Source organism: Bactrocera neohumeralis, unplaced genomic scaffold, assembly GCF_024586455.1.
Source record: "Bactrocera neohumeralis isolate Rockhampton unplaced genomic scaffold, APGP_CSIRO_Bneo_wtdbg2-racon-allhic-juicebox.fasta_v2 ctg49_3, whole genome shotgun sequence".
In the NCBI taxonomy this organism is placed as follows: domain Eukaryota; kingdom Metazoa; phylum Arthropoda; class Insecta; order Diptera; family Tephritidae; genus Bactrocera; species Bactrocera neohumeralis.
In genome coordinates this window covers 4445-15668 of record NW_026091970.1, presented here as the reverse complement: position 1 = coordinate 15668, position 11224 = coordinate 4445, and the positions used below count along the sequence as shown (strand labels likewise).

Here is an 11224-nt window from a genome sequence, read left to right as displayed (position 1 = left end):
ACGTATCGGCCTATATGGATCCGACAGGGCCGCAGCAATCGGCTATTACCGTACAATCGTGCATGAATATTAATACATACACATACATACGTACATATATACACACAAGCATATGCATACAGGCATGCAAATGAATGCATTTTAAACAGGACTGTGACGGGACTGCAAGCATTATGCACGGCGCATAAGTAGCGTGTGTGTGTGTGGTTGTGTGTAAATAAGTGGAGGCATAAGCAAATAAACTGGGTATTGTCACCAAATGCTCAGCGCTCACTTAACAATTCATCAGTTAATAAGAGCTGGAGCCACAAAAAATTGTTTGCACAGACTATATCACTATATATGTGATACTGCATATACGTTTACATATACATTAGGGTGTGCGTTATTTTTCAAATAGATTTTTCTCAAGTTTAGGTTCAGTTTTAGTCTAAAAAAGTATTGCTTTCAATTTAAATCGTACCCAAATATATTTTTTTATATGTGATTTTTTGGTCTATCCAAAAAATTTTTTCTTCGAAAAAAAAAAATAAACCTACCACTTTAAAGAAGCGTTATTGTCATATGAAATTGTCTGCTCTACAAAAAAGGTTAACATGATTTTTCTCATAAACCATTCGTTTAAAAGTTATACGCAGTTAAAGTTAAGCATCAAATGCACTATGGTCACATGGGACACCATGTCGTATGAGCAACTCAGAATGTGCATATAAATCACTCGTATGAATTGTCAGCACATTTGATGCATAGTGAAAAAAAATCAACTTAAGAAATAACGAACACCCTAATATACTACATATACGTATATACATATACCATATATATATTCTGCCTATAAATATTTTTTTATATTTAAATGCACATAATAAGCGCATATGAGCTACCATTTATTTGCATGCATGTGTGTTTGTGTGCTTGTGATTATGTAAATGCAACACAGTCGTGCCGTAGGGTGTACACAGTTTTTCTGACAGCTTATAATTGGCAGACTATAATTAAATTGAATTAACCCGCTCGCTGCACATAGGCATGATGGTGATGCCTAATGAGTTGGAAAAATAAGCAATATGTGTGAGGTGAAAGGTGGTGGGCATTGTTTATTTTTAGCATGAAAATGCTGAACGTGAGAAATGTTGTTATACTAATATTCAATAAAGCGAAAACTGGTAGGTAGCAGGTTTTCAATATTAGAAAAAATTGTACTACGATCGACTAATTGACGGAGTAGTTAATTATTTGTTAGGTAATCAAAATAATCTAGCCCCAATGCGCTTCAGAGTAAAATTTTGCAACACACTTAACATTGGTTTTTGCCCACACCCCGACGAAGGGGAAGGGATTGTCAATATGACTAAAGATGCCTTTTATGAGCGGTGCTTGGCGATTTTACCGCCAGGATGGACAAAGAAGGCAACTTTGGTACAACAGGTAGAAAATTCAGCCTCCATTGCGATATCTCTCCTAATGTTCGCAGGGGCCCAGACTATAGTTGTCTGTAGTACTAGATTCCATCACAAGATAATTCAGCAAACTACTTAGCTATCTCCGGATGGAAAAGTTCGAAACAATATCGATCCGGTTATGATAGATTGACGACATGTATTCAGTGTTCTTGACGTGCGTAAGCTCTCAGAACCTAACATTGACTCGGACTAATATACTTTTGTAGCGAAGATATGCATTCGCCTCTGTACAGCAAAGCACGACCGTCAACAAATACAGGGAAGTTACGCGTCGAGAAGCTGCAATCACAACAAATAGCCGAACGATTTTCTACACAATTTGCACACTTGCTCTCTGAGGGCACTCATCAGCAACTCGGTATAAGGCAACTGTGGGACGGCATTTTAAGCTCCTTACGTCCAGCTGCAACCAAAACCATTTGCTTTCGTAAAGGTAAAAAAAAAACAGCTGGTACGGTGAAGACTGTCGTGTCGCAGTGGAGAAAAAGCGGACGAACTACCTCGCAATATAGCGAACGACCACAGAACGAGTGGGTGGGAAGATACCGAGAGCTTCGGGGGAAACAAAATCAGCTCCTTTGCAAGACATATTCGCACAAAAGCAATCCCGAAAATTGGAATCTTATGCTCTACCTAATCCACAGAAAGGGGGACTCCGCAATCTGCGCCAATTATTGTGAAATAAGCCTTCTTAATATCGCATAAAAGGTTGTCAAAAAACTGATTGGATCTCTACAAGTCAATCATTATTCCCTTTCTGCTATATGTTGCGGAGGCAAGGACAATGGCATCATTACCAAGTGATGAGTGCGACTTCTGAGTATTCGAGAGAAAGGTTTTTCAGAAGATTTGTGGTCCTTTGCGTATTAGCAGCGAAGATATATGGCGACATTTCAGCGAATCAAGAGGCAACGGTTGCGCTGATTAGGTTCTTGTCCAGATGGAAGATCACACTCCAGCTATGAAGGTTGTTTTGGGACTGCACTTTATAACGAACAAAAGTATTTGAGTAGCACAAGGTATTCAGTGAAATACGTGAAATAATTAAAAAGTGAAGATATAATGCATGTTGTATATCCAACTCGAGAGATAGCAGAGGATATTAACATCTCTTATAGAGCGGCTCAACACATGTTGATTGTCACTTCAAAACTCCTATCAAAAGACTGGAATCTTTTACAAAATTGTCGTCGAGTAGAGGTCGCAAACGTTATAATGAAAATATAATTGACATAAAACGCATCGTTACTGATGTCGAAGCTGTTTAGGTCAGCCAGTGACATTCCAAAACTAAGACAAACCCGAAAAAATCATTTCAAAGTCATTCAAAGATGAAGGTGATACTCATCGATTTCATTGTTTACCGTAGTGTGGTTCACAATGAATACGTTCCAAAGGTTCAAGCGATCAATCAGGAATAGAATTTGGCCAGTGTGTGGCGACGATGTGAAGCAATAAATCGTAAAGGACCGGTTTTGTGAGCAGAATTCATGATCATTTCATTACGATAATGCGCCAGCCCATTCTAGTATTATTGTGACTGTTTTTTTTTGCTAAACACGAAACTAGAGTCATCTTCAGTGACCTTATTCAGATCCGTTTGCGAAACTAAAAAATCCGCTTCGGAGAACCCACTATTGAAGCCATTGTAATAAAGTACCGAAGGCCAACAGTTGAGGCGTATAAGAAGTATATGAAAAATGGGATGTTGGCTATTATACTGGCTCAAAAGGAGCTTATTTTGAAGGCGATAATGAAGATTTATTTAAAATGCGTGAAAATGTTCGTCCTGGTTGTTCATACCGTATGGCTGGTATGAATATATATTCGTCATCAGTTCACTGTCTATTTACATCTGCATACTGTTTCGTCAGCGTCCCTCGGCGCTGGTTAGAGCTGAGTACTGCCGCTATATAGAACCAACCCGATATACTAGCGACCAATAGCACATGTAAATTTTCTTCAAATAGTGTGGACTCCTCGGCAGCGAGTGATAAATTTCTAAGCGTCTTCTTGTCATAACAAAGCTTCCCATAATATCTTTTTTGTCGAAGGTCACTCTAATTTTCAACGCGGATAACGAATTGGAGGACAAGTTACCGCAACTTAGTTTGAAGAAATATTAATATATTTTATTTCTAAATAAGAATGACTGAAGAACTTGTAAATCTAATATGTATGTTCGTATGTGTTAACTGCTTTCCAAAAATCCCGTAAACTTCCACGAAAATACGATGACTGTTGGCTTAGGTTTTCTTCCAATTAAAGTTATAAGGAAAAACTTCTCACAAAAACACTTCTCAGGCAAAAAAATCGAAATTTTTGAGTGAATCAAAAATATTGTGGTTTAATCTTCAATCTATATTGCGTTTGCTGAATCAAGGGGTATACATATCTCCATTGGGAGGATACAGAATAATCAGTTTGAGCATATTTTACCACAGTTTGCAGAAACTAGTTCCAGTTCACAACTATATCCGTACTCTCAAATGTATCATAATTTTTATAATGATTAAATATCTTAAAACATGTATATAAATTATCGCTATTACTTCCACACATAATTCTACTATCGAAGATGAAGCACTTTGCAATAAAAAACGAAGAAAACCGAATAAAACAAATTTCTTCAAATACTCCACTCAACGTTTACCGCTAAGTATAAGTTGAGTTGAATACATGCTCTTGAACTTTGAAAAAACTTGAAAGTAGTTTGTGTTTTCTCCGCATACAATTTCTACTCTTCTTTGTTTTCGGCATATTACTTACTCGTACATATCACTTGGCCGGTTTACCGACCTAGCATGGCAAGACGGCATAGCTGAAATACTCTAAGCTGCGGCAACCAACCGAAATGAAATGAACTTAATTAATTAGCCAAACTCTCCGGAGAAGTTCAGTGCTGAACTCGGCCACAATCTGATTTCTTTTGAGTTTATGTCATTCCACTGAGCCCTGCCAACGCACACACACACACACACCCGCCCGCCAACAACTTCGTCCAGGCAGCTGCGGCTCGTTTGCCGGCATTAGTTCGCCAACCAGGTTTTTCACTCGCAGCACTTGAATCATTCGCTTGCCGTCAAGCCACCACATGCCCGCCAACTAACCCACCATTTTACTTTGTTTTTCTTTGAGATTTTCGAATATTTGTGTCGTTAAGAACGACTCTTAGTTATTCGTGTGTACATACCAACGAGTATATGGCATACGATGTACGAACATTCGCACGGTTTGAAATGTTCATGGGTCACTGGTGGGCCAAGTGTGTGCAACCTTGTTTTTTTGTGCAGCCTTTGCTACCGGTAAAGCCCAACTTGCCATCAGTTGGCTGCTTTCAACCGCAATGCGATTGCGGTGGCGTTCTTTTCTTGTCATATTTCATGACATCAGGAGTTAATGGTTCGAAATGGGATAGAAGTGGGATTAGCGCAACTATTGGGTATGAGAGCTACGGAAAATTTTACAGACTATTTTATACAAACTGTTGGCATATGCTTTCGCTAATCAGCTTATGAAAAGAGCCGCTACTGTAACAATGCTGAGGTAAGCAGGAAACTCAAAGAGTAAGAATATTTAATTGTGAGTTTCCGACATTGATTTAATTGTTTAATGTGTAAAAAAAAAGGAAAAAACATTAACTTAAGTTGCACTGAAGCTTTAATATCACTCACAAATACAAAGGATTGCTTACAAGAACCTGATTCCGACCGTTCAGTTTGTATGGCAGCAACAGGCTTTAGTGGTCCGATATCGGCGGTTCTGGGCATAAAAGTACGTGTGCGAAAGTTCACATTAATTTTTCAAAAACTTTCAGACTAGTTTGTGTATATATAGACAGATGAACAGATGTTCATATATTTTATCAGGTCTCCAACGTTTTCAAATTAAATCGAAGAACTTGTCCTATTTAGGGCGATATTCAACGCCTTCCCAAAGGATGTAATATGGTTATGAGTTTCCTAGTTGAATTTTACATTGTAGAAACTGTTCTTATATCTTCATGGTATAGATTCTTCCGGTATTTTGGCACAATTTCTTGTGGCGTGATTAGGATGTGGCTACAACTGTGACTACAAGGTTGTTATGCTCGTAAAATCCATTTTTAAAAGAGTGGTTAACCAGAAGAGGGTGTTAAGAACGCACCTCCAGCAGTCTTCAAAACATCATATCTCTTCGATAGGGCTTCCCACCAGAGAAACTTTTAGGATCTACAGGGACATATCAAAATTTGAGTGAGCGTCGGAATCTATTGAACACAGCTAGACCACAGGTGACACTTCAAGCCGTTGGAATACTGCAGTATCTTCATGGAAGAAGTCTTTGCGTGAAGGAAAGCTGCTGATTAACGCAGGAAACGACATTGAGAACAGCAATATATATTTCGATAACCAAGCGTCAATTAAAGCAATAATCTCATGTCGCATTATGTAAGAGAATCTCCATATAAGAAAGGAGGCAGAAGATGCAGTGACTGCCAGAAAGCAGCTGCATATATACTGGGTTCCTGGCCACAAGGCTGTTTCGGGACGCGGAATAGCTGCTGAGATTGCCAAAAGTGCCATCCACTTGACTGCCGAATTTGTTCAGGAGAAACGGATGTCGCCAAAAATGATATACTTGTATAATGAAAATTCCGAAGGGCATGAAAGATGGATCAGAGTCTGATGAAATGCGTGAGAAGCATGCAGCATGGCCAAGATTTTATGCAAGGCAGCGGAATGAAAACACACATGCTTTCTACTCACATAGTCTCGAAGAGAGTGCCGAACGGTTTTTTGGCCTAACTCCAGCTCTCAACTAACAGCATCATATCCGAGCCGTACGATCATTATGTATTAACGATGACCCATATAACGGGGTTTTCAATAAGAGCGCTACAAAAGTTATTCTTGCGAAAGTACATACGATGACATTATGTATGGAACTCGATTTCTTTTGCCTCCACGAGTACGCTTGCAGAAGTCCAGAGACTGAACCTGAAACTGCTAGAATTTCACGTTCGATATTCGTACCAAGTTCATCATTCGGCGCTGGATTGTTGCCATAGACCATAGATTTGACAAAGCCCCACATGAAATAGTCTAACGGCATCAAAACACCATTTCGTGAGATAACACGTTCACTAAACTTGGGTTTCAATAAATCGCTGTATCGCTTGTAGCGCCCTCCGGTCGGAAGCACATATTGTCCAAGTTTATAGCATCCAATTCGGGCCAAAAATGTTCGGTTATCATTGAGCGGTAGCGATTCCCATTCACAGTAACGTGCCCGTCTTAATCATCACGGAAGAAGTGCGGCCCATGACGTTGCTCACCCGTAAACCGTCCCAAAACGTAATTTTTTCGGTATAATTTCGGTGACTCATGGAGTACGTGTGGATTTCTGCGTGGTCAAGAATGCATATTTTGCTTATTGACGAAGCCATCTAGCCAGATATGCGCCTCATCGCCTGAAGATGATTTCTCGATGAAAATCCGGATCATTTTCAAGTTTTTGCTCGGCCCAATTCACAAACGTACGACGATTATGGTCGTCAAGCGGCTTCAGTTCTTGTGCCAATTTGACCTTGTACTGATGTAGGCCAAGATTTTTTCGCTAAATTCGCCACAATGACATCAGAGAGACGCCCAACGCTTGCGAACGACGTATGAGGGTCAGATTTGGGTCTTGCTCAATTGGTGCGCTAGCGGCAGCAATATTCTCGACACTACGGGCACTTCTTTGTCTCACTGACACGCGAATATTTTGTACTGTACATGTGGACTCAAAATTTTCCACTATGACGAACATAAATTGGATGTAGCGCTCTTAAAGTTGAGGCGAGTGACTCCGAATTTCGGTACGAAAATTTAATAATTTCGACTCGCTGTTGAATCGTATATCTTTCTATGATAAAATGGCAAATCTAACTGAAGAGAATTGTTAAAAGAGCGGAAAAAAATATGGCGTCGTTTGCTGTCCATATCGGTCTACTCTTGTAGCGTTTCTAAAAAAAGAAACCGTTAGAAAATGCAGTGAAGTATATATGAGAGGGATGCTGGTACATCTTCTCTACTTCTGTGCGGCGTAATATGGAACTCACACGCGCCTAAGAAAGCTAGGAGACTCGCAGTTGAAGAAACTGGATTAAGTTATTTATGAAGTCTTTACTCGTCTTAAAATGAATCTTCAGCCAGTATAACTTAACCTAACGTATTCAAAGCTTCAGCACTAATAATTGCTTTTGATTTTCCTTTGAAATTATTTTAAGAAAAGTACATTTTTATAAAAGAATTCGTCATATTTGACAGTTTCAAATTAAGCTCTGATTATAATCGAAAAACTCGCATCTTCATTTTATAATTTGATTATCAATTTTATTCAAAATATTTACGTATTTTTGATTTAGAATGGTCCTACATTCCAATCTACTGCTTAATTTGCTTGTATGTGTTTTTCATTTACAAACACACAAACTAAAGTTCTGTCTTGCTTCGTGTACAATTGCGTTTCTTGTGCAAATTTATAAAATTAAATTTGTGTTATTAAATGATTAATTCAATCACACAATTATGAAGTTTAGCTTTAAAGTCGAAAACTTTCCAAAGCACTGCACACTCGACACAATGGTATTGCTTACGAGCTCACACGCCAGCTCACACCAATACACTCGCATATACATACATATATTATATGTGTATTATAAGTAAGTTACTCGTAATATATCTATATATATGAATATGAATGCATGCGTTTGTGTGTGTGTGTGCGTTTACAATTTGCAAGCGCACGGATGCATTCATGTGGCAAGTGGCAAGTGGCAAAAGTTTGCATTTGGTTATTATGCGGCTGAGGGCGCAACAATGAAGCAATAAAAACTTTTTGTTACAACTCAAATTTCAAGCCGTAATTCGCAGAGACAATTGCGCCAAGAAATGTCTACGAAAGCGCACATTCACACGCACACACACGCACATAAGTGCAGAGCGTTTCGGTGACTTCGCAAGCATTTTTGCTTTACTAAATCAAGAAAAGACGAATTTCTCGCAAATTCTCCGCTGAGTTGAATTAATCCTTTGGCGGAAGGAAACTGTTAGTTACAACAAAAAGTATTTTTTTCAGTTTTATGTGCTGTTGAATATTGCAACACGTTTTATGCAGCCAAATAGAAAGAGTTATAGTACTTAATTGGCGAAATTAAGTCTGAAAAGCAGCAGAAAGACTTGGTTGTAAGCATTTTTGAATAAAGAAGAATATCTGTCATCTTAAAATCTTATATATATAGTTATGAATTTTTTGTACTTTCGTAGAAACCAAATTAGTTGAAAAAAATGTACGCGGGATACGCAAGCAGAGACGCATATTCGGGGGTATTCTTTGGCAAATTTACCTAATAATTTTGATCGTTTTTGCTTCGGAAGAATATGTACTAAAATTGGAACTATACAGAAAAAATTAGCATGCCCCTTGCGTAAGAATGACACTCCAAATCGTAAAGCGTTTCACATTTTTGCAAATGAAGTAATTTCCCAAACATTCCATAATCTTTCACAGTGTTTTGAAGTTGCCTTGTCGGAATTTTCCATTACAATAGGAGAATTTGAATCTACAAAGCAGAAAAATGTCAAGAAAAACACCCGAATCAGACACAATTTCTAACTTTCAGATTAATAACTTTCTACAATAACATTAAATTTTGTACAAATATGTATTCCACATATATATAGCTCTCGAATGACGTCGAGTTTTTCAAAAAATTTTAATTACTAAGAATTTTACAATAACAAATAGGACGATTTTTTCGTCCAAAATCGTCATTTTGGCTTGAAAATGATACCAAAAATTGAAAAATTTAAAAATTAAAAAAAAAACTCGACGTCAATTGAAAGATAAACTAACAAACTAAAGAAAGCATTTTAATTTTTTGGTTTCAGATGATCCAGTGATGCTGTAGGCTGGTCACCGCACAAAAACTTTTTTTCGAGGTGCCTGCAGAGATCGACGATAAATCCGTTATTCCTCGCTATTTTTCGATAAAACTTTTTTTAAGTATCCTTCAAATGTTGTACTTTCATATAATAATAAGTAAAATAAACCTACAGCAATAATTTTTTCTAAAAAATTTCACGAAAAAAGGTCTTTTTTCGACGAAACAAACCTTACCCGCCCCCTTAAGCAGGTATCTATGTCAAATTTCGTGAAGATACCACGTCAAATGTGAAAGTTTTCCATACCAGAACTTGATTCCGACAAATGAGCAGCTTCTTGAAGAGAAAATGACGTCCGCAGAATTTCAAAAAGATATCTTAAAAACTGAGGGACTAGTTCGTATATATACAGACAGACGGACGGACGGACAGACAGACGGACATGGCTAAATCGACTCAGCTCAACATACTAATCATTTATATATATACTTTATAGGGTCTTCGACGCTTCCTACTGGGTGTTACAAACTTCGTGACAAACTTAATATACCCTGTTCAGGGTATAAAAATGCGACATTTGAAACAGAATGTATAGTTTTATAAAAGCGTTCCTTTCAAATCGTAAATTTTCAGTAAGAGTTAGCAACTTTTACTCCAATATTTTCCTCCTACACTACTGTCACAGACACATCTCAGCGCTTGTAAATATTGTGAAAGCACTGACGTTGTCAAAATATATTTTGGAATCACAATTTATGGATACTGTGCACCTCACACTCATTGAAATCGCTTATCATATAGTGGCAAGAAGAAGTATTCGCGCATTCACCATCTCACCAACTAAAGCGGCACTAACTGAAGCAAGTCTTCCTAACATTCATCATAGAACAAAAGTTAACACATTGAATCTTATACCAAAGTTTCTGTTGTGTAAAAACTCGATCTTCTTTATTCTTCAGGAAACAAATCGTAAAATCAAAATCATAAAATGCTTGAATATTATAAATCAGCTTCATATGACTTCGGCACCGCAACTCATAAAAGTGAACACTCATCCGCACTGGCTGACACTGAAAAAGTCTACAATAAGTACGCTCTTCAAATTTCCCAAAAGCAACTAATAATGCAGAGAAATACATCCAGCTTTTCGCAGCAGAAAAGTACAAGCTAGAGTGGAAATTTATATACACCAACGGGTCCAAATCACACACCCACACTTAGTTTGCGGTAACAAACGACCAAGGTGTCACTATACCCGTCGCAATATTACCAACGTACTGCTCGATATTTAATGCTGTATCAAATCGGTAATTAACGTTATTTTAAATAAGAAAAATAACATTGATCAATCAACAGTATACAAAAATCATCAACAGAAAAACATAATTAATATGACGCAATCCCTTTTGTTGGTATTGAAAGAAATAATTCAGATGACCTTAAAAAAGCAGTTTTTTTTCACTTGATTCCCTTTTCAAGTTTTAATTCTAATCCAGAATAATATAAAAAAATAAAGAAAATCGTCGAGTCCGACCATAGCACATAGGAGCATTTTGCTTCAAAACTCGGACCCGGACAAAAGTGCGAATTACAAACTACAGCGATGCTACTCAAAATTGATTTTTTTTAGTAACACAATAAACCGATTAAATGATTGACCTTCAGCCCTCTATACTGCCACACAAGTAGTCGGAATGGGTTGAATCGGATCAATATTACTAACCTAATACAACTGGTAAAGTGTTTTGAAGTGAATTCTGAAAAATCACTTTATATGGATTTTGGACAACATTGGTATGTATTTAATTTTAATAATATAAATATTATTTTATTTAACAATGTATATTTGCG

The 11224-nt window shown here is 37.5% G+C and overlaps 1 non-coding gene across 1 annotated transcript; it reads left to right on the top strand.

The window, feature by feature from the left end:
• The first annotated feature begins 8850 nt into the window (after positions 1–8850).
• LOC126767270 (U6 spliceosomal RNA) lies at positions 8851–8957 on the top strand. Its single transcript, XR_007669047.1, has one exon. It is a non-coding gene; the product is annotated as a U6 spliceosomal RNA (small nuclear RNA).
• Positions 8958–11224: the final 2267 nt, after the last annotated feature.